Genomic DNA, 16150 nt, shown 5'->3' with positions numbered 1-16150 from the left:
TCACTGATGTGGTATGCCAGTTAGGGTGCTCAGATTCTGCTCAAGTCCAAGCCATCAAGATGGAGAGTGAACAAAAATCGTGATACTTGCCAGCCCTTCTGACCCAGAGAGAGAGTTCCAGGAGTTCCTCCACTGTTTGGCAAGGTTCTAGGGCTAGTTCCTTTGTATTCTAGTTGCTCTTTTGAACTGAGGCTTTTTTTTTTTTTCTGTGCTCCAGGGCAGACAAATCTGCTTAGGGTTTCTCAGTACTGTCCCTCCTCACTGCAGTTCACTGCATCGGGGCGGGGTGGGGGGTAGGGGCTGGCATTCTCTTTGTTGCAGTGTCCGTTTTTCTTGCCTTTATCTTTTGTTGTGCAGAATCTGTTCAGTCAGCCCTCAGTTCTTCAGGAGGAATTTATCTGTAAATAGGTGTCGATTTGGTGTGTCCGTGGAGGAGATGAGTTCAGATAAGTAGCCATCTTGGACCAGAATTCTCCTAGACTGGGAGATTTAAATTGACTTATCTTCAAGTTTGCTGATTCGTTTTTCTGCCTGCTCATATCTGCTGTTGAAACCCTCTAGTGAGTTTTTCATATCAGTAATTATACTTTTCGGCTCAAGAATTTTTGGTTGGTTCCTATTTATAATTTCTGTCTCTTCATTGATAATTTCTACTTATTTGTACATTGCTCCTCTGGATTCCATTAGCTCTTTGTGGCTTCCTTTAGTTATTTGAATACATTTAAAACAGTTGCCTTAAAGTCTTTGTCTATCAAGAGTACTGTTTCTGCTTCCATAGGGACCTATCTCCTATTGAGCAAATCCTATCTGTGACTCTAGATTGACCTATCTCTCCAGATTTCAAGGTATCAGTTCTTTGCAAAGTTGTTGATTTTCAGTTTGCTGACTTTTTTTTTGTTTGTAAGCCTGGATATGATGACTTCTAAGCAATTTGCATGTTGGAGCCAAAACTAGAAGTTTCTTCCCATTCTATTTTGTTCCTTTTTAGTCCCTCCATTTTTTATTTCTCTGTTTTCTATTCTCTGTCTTCCTTTTGGTAACTTGAAAATATTTTGATATCTTATAATGATTTTGAGTAAATCTATTTGTACCTTTTTTTTAATTTCTTGCTCATGTTATTCAGTTATATATACTAACATATGTAATGCATAATACCCATATTTTCTAGTTTCCCAGTTTCTGTGTTTGATGCTTTGACATCTTGGGGCCTTGCTGTTCCTGGATGGACTGTCCTCTCCAGGGCTTGCTAATTCCTAAAGAAAGCAAATGATTCACCTGCAAATGTGCCTTTCATATGCAAACGAATCATTCCAGAGCCAAACCTCCCATCACTTCCTTTATCTAACTCTTATACTTCTACACTCCAAACTTAATCTTCTTCGCCTTGCTTTTCCCACAGAAGCCATGATAAAGGCTCTTGCCCACATTTGCCTCTTGACCAATGATGGGTATTTCCCATGTGGCCCTTCATGATGTGCCAAGCCTCCTGTTTCTAGGGATCTGTAAGTATAAAAACTTCTTTCATGACAGTCATGTTCATGCCTATGTATGTGTCTTACCATACCTGATTCAAACAAATCCTGGTTACCTTTAAAACAACAGTCTGCTAGTGTTGACATTTACCAGTTAGAATGCAGTTAGAATCCCTATCTCTTTTTACATCCCTTTAACTGTTCCCATTAATATAAAGTGTCTCAAGTATTTCCTCTACATACATTTAAAACCACCCAGACATTACTGTAATTTTGGTTTTAACCATCAAATATCATTTAGAAAACTCAGTAGGAAAATTACCCATATATTTACTCTTTCTATTATTCTTTCATCCTTTCTGGTATGGTAAGAGTCCTTCTATTATCATTTCCTTTCTGTTTAGAGAACTTCCTTTAGCCACTCTTCTCTCAGCATTTGAGAAGTGTTGTATCACTTCCTTCTGTTCGCCATGATGGTTAACAAGAACTTGCAGTCATTCAAATAGTTTTTCTATAAAAGTAGAAGTCATTTCTTCAAGATTAACTGTGATGTATTTTGATCTATGATTCTTTGGGTATATCCTGTTTCGGATTTGCTCAGTTTCTTGAATCTGTAGTTTTATGTGTTCTGCCAATTTGGGAAATTTTCATCTGGTGTTTCTTTGAATACTTTTTTTTAAATTTCTCCCTCTTCTTCTGCTTCTTCTGGGAGTCCTCTCACAAAAAAAAAAAAAAAAGTTTGATCTTGTGCTATAATCCAACAGGTGAAGCTCAATTCATCTTTTTTTTTTTTTTCTTTTTAGTGTATTTTATTTCTGTTGTTAACATTGGGTAATTTCTGATATTTCTAATATTGTTCTACCTTTATGTTCACTGATTCTTTCATTCCCTTTATTCTGCTTTTGAGCCCATCCACTGTGTTTTTTCTTAACTTATATTTTTCAGTTTTAAAATTTTTATTTGGTTATATTTAGTATCTTTTATTTCTTTGGTAAGACTTTTTTTTTTCTTTTGTTTCAAGAATATTCACAATTGGTCATGGAAACATTTCTATAATAACAGCTTTAGAAATCTTTGGAAGATAATTCTAAAATTCCTGTCATCTTGTTTGCATGTATTAGTTGGGTGTTTTTGTTTTTTGTTTTCCTAATTCAAGTTTAGATTTCCTAATTCTTTGTATGACAGACTAGTGATGTTTCAATTGAAATCTGGATATTTTAATATTATGATATTTTAGGTATTTTTAAACCTTCCATTTTAGCTGGCTCTCTCTGTAAAATTCTGGCAAGAAAAGAGGGGAAAGGTGATCCTGCTGCATTACTGCCAGGTGGGGTAGAAGTCTAGGTTCCCTACTTGGCTTCTGTTGACACAAAGAGGTGAGAATCTTCTAATTACTGCTGGCAAAGGGTGGGAACTTGTACTCCCTGAAGTCTTCACTGATGTCGCTCTCGCTGAGAAGGTTAAGCGTCTCATTTCTGCTCCCCACTTGGCCTCCACTTACATCACAGGAATGGGTTTTGGTGAAAATCCTCAGTCTCTACTAGGCCTCCTCTAACATTATCCCTGTGTGTAGGAGAGGAGGAGCTTCCTTACTTCTGTGTGAAAATGGAATTCCAGTCTCCCCACAGTGTTTTCCACACGCTATGGGGCTGAGGGGGGCCTTCATACCATATACTGGAGATGAAAATCCCAGCTTCATATTTAGCTTTCTCTGATGGCACCCCACAGGAAGGGTGTTTTGGGGCACCTCATTACAGCATGGCAAGGATGGAAGTCTAGGTTCCTTACTCTGCCTTTGTGGGCAAGGATGAGAGTGGGTCTCTGCCATTCTGACAGGTGTGAGATGATACCTCGTGTAGTTTTGATTTGCATTTCCCTGATGGTAAGTGATAATGAGCATCTTCTCATGTGTCTGTTCGTCATCTGTATGTCTTCTTTGGAGACATGTCTGTTCGTGTCTTCTGCCCATTTTTAAATTGGATTATTTGCTTTTTGGGTGTTCAGTTTTATATGTTCTTTATAGATTTTGGATACTAACTCTTTATCAGATATGTCATTTGCAAATATCTTCTCCCATTCCCTAGGTTACTTTTTAGTTTTGTTCATTATTTCCTTCACTGTGAAGAAGCTTTTTATTTTGATGTAGTCCCTATAGTGCATTTTTGCTTTTGTTTCCCTTGTCTTGGGAGACCTATCTAGAAAAAAAGTTACTATGGCTGATGTCAGAGAAGTTACTGTCTGTGTTCTCCTCTAGGATTTGGATGGTTTCCTGTCTCACGTTGAGGTCTTTCATCCATTTTAAATTTATTTTTGTGAATGGTATAAAAAAGGGGTCCAGTTTCATTCTTTTGCATATTGCTGTCCAGTTTTCCCAGCACCATTTGTTGAAGAGACTGTATTTTTCCCATTGGATATTCTTTCCTGCTTTGTCAAAGATTAATTGACCATATAATTGTGGGTTTATTTCTGGGTTTTCTGTTCTGTTCCATTGATCTATTTTTTGTGCCAGTACCATACTGTTTTGATTACTACAGCTTTGTAATATAACTTGAAGTCCAGAATTGTGATGCTTCCAGCTTTGTTTTCTTTTTCCAGATGCTTTGGCTATTCAGGGTCTTTTGTGGTTCAATTCAAATCTTAGGACTATCTGCTCTAGTTCTGTGAGAAATGCTGTTGGTATTTTGATAAGGATTGTATTAAATATGTAGATTTCTTTGGGTAGTATAGAAATTTTAACTATATTTGTTCTTGCAATCCATGAGCATGGAATATCTTTACATTTCTTTGTGTCTTCTTCAATTCCCCTTCATCAGTGTTCTATACTTCTCAGAGTACAGGTCATTCATCTCTTTGGCTAGGTTTATTCCCAGGCATCTCATTATTTTTGGTGCAATTATAAATGGGGTTGTTTTCTTAATTTCTCTTCCTGCTGTTTCATTACTGGTGTATAGAAATACAACAAATTTCTGTCACTGATTTTATTTCCTGAAACTTTAATGAATTTATTTATCAGTTCTAGCAGCTTTTTTGGTGGAATCTTTCAGGTTTTCTATATATATTATCATGTCATTTGCAAATAGTGAAAGTTTTACTTCTTCCATACCGATTTAGATGCCTTCTTTTTCTTATTTGTTTGCCATGCTCGGACTTCTAGTACTATGTTGAATAAAAGTGAGAGTAGACATCCTTGTATTGTTCTTAACCTTAGGGGAAAGGCTCTTGGTTTTTCCCCATTAAGGATGATGTTAGCTGTGGGGTTTTCATATATGGACTTTATTATGTTGAGGTATGTTCCCTCTACCTACTTTGTTGATGGCTTTTATCATGAATGGGTGTTGTACTTTGTCAAATGCTTTTTCTGAGTCTATTGAAATGATCATATGGTTCTCCTTTTTCTTATTTATGTGATATATTACATTGATTGATTTGTGGATATTGAGCCACCCTTGCAGCCCAGGAATAAATCCCACTTGGTCATGGTGAATGATTTTTTAAATGTATTGTTGGATTCATTTTGCTAGTATTTTGTTGAGGATTTTTGCATCTGTGTTCATCAGAGATATTGTCCATAGTTCTCTTTTTCTTGTAGTATCTTTATCGGGTTTTGGTATCAAGATAATGCTGGTATCATAGAATGAAATTGGAAGTTTTCCTTCCTTTTCTATTTTTTGGAATAGTTTGAGTTCAAGAAAAGATATTAACTTTTAAATGTTTGGTAGAATTTGCCTGTGAAGCCATCTGGTCCTAGACTTTTGTTAATTGGGAGTTTTTTGATTACTGATTCAATTTCTTTGCTGGTTTTTGGTCTGTTCAAATTTTCTATTTCTTCCTGTTTCAATTTTAGTAGGTTATATGTTTCTAGGAATTTATCCATTTCTTCTAAGTTGTCCAATTTGTTAGGCATATAGTTTTTTATAATCTCTCAAAAATGTTTGTATTTATGTGGTATTTTTTATTTCTCCTCTCTCATTTGTGATTTTATTCATTTGGGTCCATTCTCTTTTGTTCTTGGTAAGTCTGGCTAGAGGTTTATCAACTTTATTGCTTTTTTTCAAAGAAGTAGTTTCTGGTTTCATTGATCTGTTCTATTATTCTTCTGGTTTCTATATCATTTGTTTCTGCTCTAGTCTTTATTATTTCCTTCCTCCTGCTGATTTTAAGTTTTGTTTATTGTTCTTTTTCTAGTTTCTTTAGGATAAGTTTAAGTTGTTTATTTGAGATTTTTCTTGCTTCTTGAGGTTGGCCTATATTGCTATAAACTTCTCTCTTAGACCACTTTTGCTGCATCCCAAAGCTTTTGGACTGTTGTGTTTTCATTTTTATTTGTTTCCATGTACTTTTTTATTTCTTATTTTATTTCCTGGTTGACTCACTCATCATTCAGCAGCATGTTATTTAACTTCCATATACTTACGGTCTTTCCAGATTTTTCCTTGTGGATGACTTCTAGTTTCATAACATTGTGGTCAGAAAAGATGCATGGCAGCACTTTGATCTTGAATTTGTCAAGGATTGTTTTGTGGGCTAATATATGATCTCTTCTGGAGAATGTTCCATATGCACTTGAAAAGAATGTGTAGTCTGTTTTAGGATGGAATGTTCTGAATGTATCTGTTAAATCCATCTGGTCCTGTGTGTTATTCAAAGCCATTGTTTCCTTATTGATACTCTGTTTAGATGATGTAAGTGGGGTATTAAAATCCCCTACTATTATTGTATTATTATTGATTAGTTCCTTTATGTTTGTTATTAACTGGTTTATGTGTTTGGGTGCTCCCATGTTGGGTCCATAAATATTTACAATTGTTATTTCTCCTTGTTGGATTGTCCCCTTTATTATTATATAGTGTCCTTCATTGTCCCTTGTTATAGTCTTTGTTTTAAAGTCTATTTTGTCTAAGTATTGCTACTCTGACTTTCTTTTGACATCCGTTTGTGTGATGAATGTTTCTCCATTCCCTCCCTTTCAATCTGCAGGTTGTCTTTAGGTCTAAAATGAATATCTTGTAAGCAGCATATAGATGAGTCTTGTTTTTTTTATCCATTCTGTCACCCTGTGTCTTTTGATTGGTTTGTTTAGTCCATTTACATTGAAAGTAGTTATTGATAGATGTGTATTTATTGCCATTTTATTACTAGTTTTGTGGTTGTTTTTGAATATTTTCTCTGATCCTGTCTTGTCTTGCTGTCTTTCATGGTTTGCTCATTTCCTTTAGTGATATATTTGGATATATTTCTCTTTATTCTTTGCATATCTATCAGTGGTTTTTGATTTGTAGTTACCATTAAGTTTGTATGTAACATCTTCTGCATATAGCAGTCTATATTAAGTTGGTGTTCATTTAACTTGGAAACCATTTTTTACTCCTCTCCTCCCCACATTTTAGGTATATGGTGTCATATTTTACATTCTTTTATTTTGTGAGTTCCTTGACTGTTTTTTTCCAAAATATTCATTTTTACTGCTTTTGTGTTTCCTTCCTTCATACTGTCATTTTTGGCCTTGCCTTTCCTTTTAGAGTCCACTTTAATATTTCTTGCAGGGGTGGTTTAGTGGTCATGAACTCCTTTAGTTTTTGTTTGTCTAGGAAACTCTTATCTCTCCTTCTATTCTGAATAATAGCCTTGCTGGATAGAGTATTCTTGGCTGCAGGTTTTTCCAATTTAGCACTTTGAATATATCAGGCCACTTCTGATTACTATGGCTTTGTAGTATATCTGAAATGTGGGATTGTGATACTTGCAGTTTTTTTCCTCCTTTCTTAAGGTTGCTTTGGCTATTCAGGGTTTTTTTGTGGTTCTGTACAAATTTTAGCACTATATGTTCTAGTTCTGTGAAAATACTATTGATAATTTTTGTAGGGATTACATTGAATCTGTAGATTGCTTTAGTTAGTATGAACATTTTAACAGCATTAGTTCTTCCAGTCCATGAGCATGAAGTATTTTTTCCATTTGTTTGTGTCATCTTCAATTTCTTTTATCAATGTCTTACAGTTTTCAGAGTATAGGTCTCTCACCTGCTTGATTAAATATATTCCTAGGTATTTTATTCTTTTTGATGCAATTGCAAATAGCATCATTTTCTTAATTTATATTTTTTGCTACTTAATTATTACTGTAGAGAAATACAACACATTCCTGTGTATTAATTTTTATCCTGAAACTTTACTGAATTCATTTATTAGTTCTTTCAGTTTTTTGGTGGGTTTTCTATATATAGTATCATGTCATTTGCAAATAGAGAGTTTTACTGTTTCTTTCAAATTTGGATGCCTGTTATTTGTTTTTCTTGTCTGACTGATGAAGCTATGACTTCTAGAATTATGTTTCTTGTCTTGTTCCTGATATTAGAGGAAAAGCTTTCAGTTTTTCACCAGTGAGGATCATCTTAGTTGTGGGTTTGCTGTACAAAGCCTTTATTATGTTGAGCTTTGCTCTTCCTAAACCCATTTTGTTGAGAGTTTTTATCAACATTGAACTTGTCAGATGTTTTTTCTGCATTTATTGAGATGATATGGCTTTTAACCTTCATTTTGTAAATGTGATATGCGACATTCATTGATTTATGGATATTGGACCACCCTTGCATCCTTGGGGAAAAAAACCCTTGACTGTAGTGATTGATCCTTTTATTTTCATTGTTGAATTAGGTTTGCTAATATTTTGTGGAGGAGTTTTACATTTATGTTCCTCAGGGATATAGTTCCTTAGGCTTATAATTTTCTTTTTTTCTTTCTTTTTTTTGTAGAGTCTTTGCCTGGTTTTATATCAGCATAATGCTGGACACATAAAATGAATTTGCAAGTTCTCCTTTCTCTTCTGTTTTTTTTGGAAGAGTTTGAGAAGAATAGCTATTAACTTTTCTTTGAACATAGGGATCCAGCATTTTTGTCTTTTAAACCTGTTTGTTTGAGGTGCCTACTTAGCTCAGTCAGAAGAACATGTGACTCTTGATCTTGGGGTCATGAGTTCAAGCCCCATATTGGGTGTAGAGATTACTAAAAAAATAAACTTAAAAAATAAATAAAAATAAACCTTTTTGTTTACCAATCAAGTAAAGTTAATAGGGTAAATATGAATTTAGTGCCATTGTATTACCCATAAAGTCGTTTCTGGAGATTTTCTCTGTTCCCTTCTAGTATTTGTTGCTTTTGGTCTTTCTTTCCCACTCAAAGAGTCCCCTTTAATATTTCTTGTAGGGCTTGTTTAGTGGTCATGAACTCCTTTCATTTTTATTTGTCTTGGAAACTCTTTATCTCTCCTTCTATTCTAAATGACACCCTTGCTAGATAAAGTATTCTTGGCTGTGTATTTTTTCCCATTCAGCACATTCAATATATCATGCCACTCTCTTCTGGCCTGTTAGGTTTCTGTGGAAAGATCTGCTAACCAGATTTGTCTTCCCTTGTATGTTAGGGATTTCTTTTCCTTCACTGCTTTCAGGATTCTTTCCTTATCTGTATTTTGCAAATTTTACTACAATATGTCTTGGTATTGACTAGCTTTTGTTGATTTTGATGGGAGTTCTCTGTACCTCCTGGAATTTGGATGTCTGTCTCTTTCCTCAGATTAGGGAAGTTTTCAGCTACATTTTCCTCAGATAAACCTTCTGCCCTTTCCCCCCCCCTCTTTTTCTTCGGGGACTCCTATGATACAAATGTTATTATGCTTTATGGAGTCATTGAGCTTAAGCACTAGATATTATATGTAAATGGTGAATCACTAAATTATACTCTTGAAACCAATATTACACTAATGTTACCTAACTAGAATTTAAATAAAAATTTGAAAAAAAATAAAGTTAATAGGGATTCTGGCTATCCTTGCAAGAGCAAGATCAGTCATTTATTAGTACAGTTATGCTAACACCTTTGTTAGTATGGTTCCCCCAATACCAACCACTGCAGTTTTCTATATCTTCCTTAACACTGGCAGGCAGTTCAACTTTTGTCCTCAATTGGATTAACTCCAAGTTTATTCCATAACCTAGACTGAAATGCATTCACTTTTACTTTTCAACTCCAATTTTTCCCAGTCACATAATAAGCTCAAATGATACAATAAAGATACCATGATAATACAAGGTCAATAATATAAAAAGTCTGAAAATTGCATAATATTGATTCCATTTTATTATTTTATTTCTTTGGAGGAATAAAGTCCAAAAAATCATGTTCCTATTCTCTATATAAGTTAAAGGCACAGCCCAAATTCATCAATATAAAAAAAAGAAACTAAAAGACCATATTTCTTTCTTCCTAAATTACTTCTTTTACACAGTGTTAAGTAGCAGTTTAAATCAGTCTCCTGGATACTTTTAGGGGTCCATTCAGCTACTTTAGCATGAGTAGTTACTAACAGAAATAAAGGTAAGCTCTTTGGGGGAAATAGAAAATTAAAGAAATAATATCTGAACATTTTCCAAAATTGATGAATATTCTACACCTATAAATACAATAAACTCAGTGGATCCCAAGCAAAAGAAACACAAAGAAAAGCACAGCAGGGCTCATTATAATCCAGTCGCTAAAAATCCATGATAAAAAGAAAACCTTAAAGGCAGCCAAAGAAAACATTACATACACAAAGGTAAGAATAAAAAAAAGAAAAAAAGAATGACAGAAGACAATGGAACAACATGTTCAAAATGTTGAAATATAAAGAAAAAAAGTCAAGCTATAACTCTACAGCTAGCAAAAAGGAGGAAACAAAGACTTTTTTGACAAGCAAAAGTGAGAGAATTTATGATCATAAGAATGAACTACAAGAAATGTTTTTAAAAACAATTTTTAAGACAAAAGAAAATAACTATATGGAAATTTGGACTACACAGAAGAGTAAGGATGATTAGAGCTGATACATATCATGAGTAAATATCTTTCTCATTTGTTAATATTTTTTCAAAGGTAATGTACCATTTAAAAGAAAACTAATAGCAATGTATTATAATAAGCCTATAATATATAGATAGATGATAGCTAGATAGATAGATAGCTAGATAGATAGATAGATAGATAGATAGATAGATTAAAATGTACAAAAACAATAGCACCAAGGCAGGGGAAAAGTCATCTTAAACTGTACAGGAAAAAATTTATAATGTTATTTGAAAGTAGACAGTGGTTAAGTGAAAGCTGTATATTATTAACTCTTGAACAATAATTTTAAAATAAAACAAAGAGGTATAACTAATAAGCCAATGGTGGAGATAAATGGATTCACAAACAACAAAAACAGCAAACACTCAACTAAGAAAAAGTAAGTCAGCAAAAGGGAAGAAGAGGAACAAAAAGAAGATTAAATTAAATAAAACAACTAACAAAATGATAAATCTAACATAATGATAATTAAATATAAATTGCTTAAGACTGTATTATCCAATATGGTACTACTATCTACGTGTGGTTATTGAGCATTTGCTGTGTAGCTGGAATGAATTGCTGGACTTTGAGGACTTAGTGCAAACAAAGAATATTAAATATGTAGTTAATAAATTGTATTTATTACTTACTGAAATAAGTACTTATTATTGAATTAATATTTTGTATGTATTGAAATAATTTGTATGTATTGGGTTAAATAAACAAAACACTTAAATGAATTTCCCCTCTTTTTACTTTTTTAATGTGGATATTAGAACATTTAAAAATACATATGTAGCTAACATTTCTTTCTGACAGCTTTGGTATAATTCAGTTAAAAGGCAAGGATTGTCAGATGGGATAAAAAGTAAAACCCAACTATATGCTGTGTGTAAGAACCCAACCTTAAATTTTAAAAAAGAGGGAAATGCATGGTAGTAGAGGCAGGTCTGTATTTCAGATGTGAAACCAAAGATTATATAGTTTCTACTATGCCCTGCTCTTTTCAGTTATCTTTAGACCCTTTGTAGTTTTAGGTGTTTGAGATACAAAGTAACTTACAAGTGCAAACATTACATAAAGATCAGTAAATATAATACAATACCTTAAGAGCCAGGAAAGTTGTGTGGAAGGCAAAATTTATTCTTTGGTATCTTCACAGTTCTTTCTTAGTGTCTTCATGGGAATGGTATTGTTGATATCTCTCATTTTAAGAACTATCTTACTCCCAGCTTTTCTTCTCCTCTTGCTTTTATCCAGTTGTAAGTTAATTCTGAATAAAGTGTCAGTTGAAAAAAGTTTAAGATATTACCTACACCAACTGACTTATATTTCACTAGAGGACTCTAGAAATATTTTGAAGGAAAAAAATTAAAACCCTTAACATAAATAAATTGAAATCTCATTGACTGAAAGAATAAACAATATCTCTAATGATTGAGGTACAGACCCCTTGAAAAGCCGTGTTTGGGAATGAGAAACCTTCTCTATGCCATCAAATAAGACTATATAATGTGACACAGCTAATGAAAAAGTTAATGTCATATTCCTTTCACCAACAAATGCTTAATACCTAGTTCATTAAAGGTTATTTGCTATACTCTGTTCTCTGAAATAGCCATAACACATTTGTATCAATTTTCTGAAGGACATTGAAAAACAGAAGTGTGTCCAGAGGAAAGTCATCAGGATAGTAATGGGACAGGAAACCATTTCAATCAAGGAATACTGAAACATTTGGGAATATTTAGCCTGGAAAGGCCTCAGAATGAGCATAATACTCCTAAATATTTAATATATAATCACATAGGAGTGGGGAGAGATTTATGCTCTGCTGTTTAATAGAAGGCCATTGAGAATAAGAAAGACATTTCAAGAGACAGTTTAGAGCTGTCTGTCAATGGAATGATGAAATGGAATTGGAAATGCCTCACCAGAAGCATTCAAATAGAGATAAATGAAGGATAATTGGTCAGGGATGATAAAGAAGTATCATGTGCCTTAGGGAAATATTTAACTAGATGCCCTCTAAAATTTCCTCCAACAGTTATGAGTAAGTCCCAGGCTTAGAAGTTAATTTTTACCCTAGAAGCAGCCATATATTTTAATGAGAAAAAATCCGTCTTTTTTTTTTGACATTTATACAAAATAAATCATTTTATTTCCAATGTTATGTAATACACAGATTTTGCTTCTTGTACCCATGCTTTAACATACTGATCCCTTATTATATAGTAGTCAACTGGACCCCTGCAATGTAGTAAGAAAACTTCTAATAAATAATAAGGCTCAGAGTTCATGCTTTTGTTGCATTAATGTAAATATTGTATCAACATTTTCACATAGAAGTAAATATTGTAATCCTATCTTTAAATAATCTCTTATTAAGAAAAAATAAGTTCTTTATTCTTCTGTGAACTAGCATATGCAGACAATTGTAATACCAACTTCACTTCTGGGCAGTAATATAGTGAAAACAGAGTGATGCCAAAATAATAGGAATTACCCCACAGAAAATTCTGACAACTTGTATCTTACAATATATTTAGTATCATGGCTAGTAGTGAACTACTGTGTTCCTAAATATAAGATAAAGTAGACAACTGAGGTTGAGTTATTGATTACTGATTTGACCTTAATGACGGAAATACTGGCTTTCGCTGTAGATTGTGGCTTCTCAGTAATTCTGTGAATCATTGTACATTTGACTGAGTAGCATTAAGACAGGAAGACTTGTTCCTGTTTTTTTATATAATGTTGTTCCATCTAAAAAAATTTTTTTTATCTGTGTAGACCTTGGGTTAAAAGCCTCCAAGGAGGGGCACCTGGGTGGCTCAGTCAGTTAGGCATCCAACTCTTGATTACAGCTGGGGTCATGATCTCAATGTTGTGAGAGCAAGCCCTGCGTTGGGCTCCGTGCTCTGCACAAAGTCTGCTTGGGATGCTCTCTCTCCTTCTCTCTCTGACCCTCCCCCTGCTCATGCTCTAAATAAACAAATACATGCATACATACATACATACATACATACATAAAATAGGTTTTAAAAAAGCCTCCAAGGAAATGTAAATGTATAAATGAATTATGTTTATGTTGTTTAGATAAAGGTTTTCTAAGTGTTAAGCAAGTTGCATTATTCTTACACCTGGAAGAATAAATGAGGTTTTCTCTATTTGGCAAGAAAAAGGTTGTGCTGAAATAAAATGCAAATACAGAGTTCTGATTTTATCAGAACATTTTGACCTCATTTGTCTGCATGAATATATATTTACTAATCTGTCAATTTCACAGTCTCTAGAAGCTGGGACTAAAACCTGCTATTTTGACTATGGACTGAGTCTTTTTTTAAAAATCTTTTTAGCTGAGAGATAATGCATTTTGTTTGTGGCATACAGCTACCTGTTCCCCAAAATTTGATCTTTTTCACCATAGTAATTCAATTTAAACTGGGCCCATGGTCATCTACCTGTAGACTATATTTCCCAGCTTCACTTGTTGTTAAATGTAGCAAGTGAGTTAAGTTCTGTAGGGCTGGTTTCTCACTGATGAATTGTTTAAGCAGGTAGTTTTTTCATCCTTGGCACTTAGGATATAAAGAGTAGACAAGGCTTCATGGAAATGATATTTGTGTCCTTTTACTTGCTAGATCCCAGAATATGTGTGTAATCTCTTTTAAGCCAGTGTCATGATACTATACTATATTCAGTTCCCCTAAAGAACATTTTAAGTTTTAGCGTATAAAAGAAAGTGATATATGCTACTTCCATGTTACTTGCTTTAAAAAGAAAAAATCACTTGCCCTCCACATCCCAGGAACAGGGAAGTACCCTAATTCCCTGAAACTGATGAGATCAGTATCCTTGGGGTTTGTGAAACAATAAAATGGAAGCTCTGAATAATAGCCTGGGTTTCTGAACAACCATGTGGAACAGTCACTGCAATAGCAAGAATCTTTGAGGGACATTAGTGGATAATTACAATTAATGGGCATTTGTGTGTATCCATTTCTCTCCAGCAATAGAGTAGATAAGGGCTTCACCTGGCACAAGGACTAGTGACTATCACAGAAGATGTAGAAAGTGTTCTCTTGTTTGGTCAGCTACAACTCTCTGCTCATGCTGAAGGGTCACCTGAACACAGTCGTAGTAGTTTTCTTCAGTATGGCTACATTTGATATCAGGGCTACTCGTGTAAATGATTTCATATGTTAAGGTGCAGCTGTTCTTCATTCATTTATTTGCAGAATCCAGAGCAGTGGGGAAAAGTGTCTTTTAAAATGATTTTACCTCTAAATATATTTTCCTAGAAGCTATAACAGTTTATTTCAGCAGCATACACAGTGAATGGCAGTGGGGGAAAGAGGAGTTCGCTCATGAAGGAAGAATATTTTATCACTGACATTGTTTAGAATTGCCAGTGCATTGTGATAATAAAAGCAGACAGACTTTTAATCAGTTTTATTATTGATTTTTAGTTATATACAATCAATTATCTCCCTATACCAGGGAGCCCTGATCCCAATAGCCCAGCCTTTGTGTGCCACTGACTTATCTGAATATCACTGGATTCTGCACAACTGTTTTTTCAGAATAGCTCAAACCCCCGGAAAGACGAAGTTAACTTTTAGTGGCATTTGATAAAACAAACTAAAACAAACTAATAAATTGTTCTCTCCAAATACCTCGCAGACATTGCCAGTGTCATGCCAATATCCCCTTAGCCATTGTCTTAGAACATTCAGATTGCCATACCAAAGTAGCTTAGACTGGGTTGCTTAAACAACAGAAATTTATTCTCACAATTCTGGAAGCTGGAAGCCCAAGATCAGTGTGCCAGTATGGTCCAGGTGCTGGTCAGAGCTCTCTTCCCGGCTTATAGATAGCTACCTTCTTGCCATATCCTCACGTGGCAGAGAAAAAGAGTTTTTTGTGGGTAGGGGCTGGGTGAAATAGATAAAAGGGATTAAGAGTACACTTATCATGATGAGCACTGAGTAATGTATAGAATTGTTGAATCACTATAATGTACACTTGAAACTAATATAATACTACATGTTAATTATACTTTAAGAAAAAAAGAAAGAGAGCTATCTGATGCCTTTCTTATAAGGATGCTAACCTCATCTTAAGGACCCTACCCTCATGACCATCTAACCCTAATTATCTCCAAAGGCTCCACCTCCAAATACCATCTCATTGGGGATTAGGCCTTCAACATATGAATTTGGCGGGGGGGACACAATTCAGTTCATAGCAGCCATTTAGTATTTTCATGCATGCCAGTCCAACTTCCAACTTCCCTTTATTCTCCTAGTCCCAGGATAGTCGTTGCTTCCTGCAGTTATTTCTGTATTACTTTTTGTTCTCTAATCCCCTATATTAAATTATCTTTGTTAAAATAACTTGTACAGTTTCTGTTTTCCTAAGTGGACTTTAATTGGTAAAGCATTAAAATTGTGAATCAAAAAGTTTAAGTCATTCAAAAGACAGGCTTTTTCTTAATGATTAAAAGAAGTTAGGAAAGATATATTGTCTCCCACAAATATATATTTAAAATTTTTTTGCCATGCAGAAAGTTTTAATGAAAAGAATATTGAAGAAATCAGAAACTCTAAATAGAAGATCCCATTTTTAAACGCTCATGAGGATATAATAATCCCTGCCTCCTTCACAGACTTGAGATGCAGTTCACATAGATACTAAATAGATACTAAATTGCTTTATAAAATATAATTCATTTTGAAATAAAAATTATTCATTATTTGTTAATAATTATACCTCTAAGAATTAAAACTACTCAGCTTAAATTTTAAAGAT

General features: G+C 34.1%; 1 long non-coding RNA gene across 1 annotated transcript in view; it reads left to right on the top strand.

Annotated features, from left to right (window-relative positions):
• Window positions 1-16150, top strand: part of LOC145720755 (uncharacterized) — a 286144-nt gene that overhangs the window by 212061 nt on the left and 57933 nt on the right. Inside the window, exon 2 of the long non-coding RNA XR_014143955.1 lies at window positions 1400-1502. This is a non-coding gene — a long non-coding RNA (uncharacterized LOC145720755). The remainder of the gene's footprint in view (window positions 1-1399; window positions 1503-16150) is intronic.

This window comes from Leptonychotes weddellii, chromosome 3, assembly GCF_054177405.1.
Source record: "Leptonychotes weddellii isolate Sample4059 chromosome 3, ASM5417740v2, whole genome shotgun sequence".
Lineage (NCBI taxonomy): Eukaryota > Metazoa > Chordata > Mammalia > Carnivora > Phocidae > Leptonychotes > Leptonychotes weddellii.
Note: the sequence above shows the minus strand (reverse complement) of the source record. Positions and strands in the feature narration are given on the sequence as shown.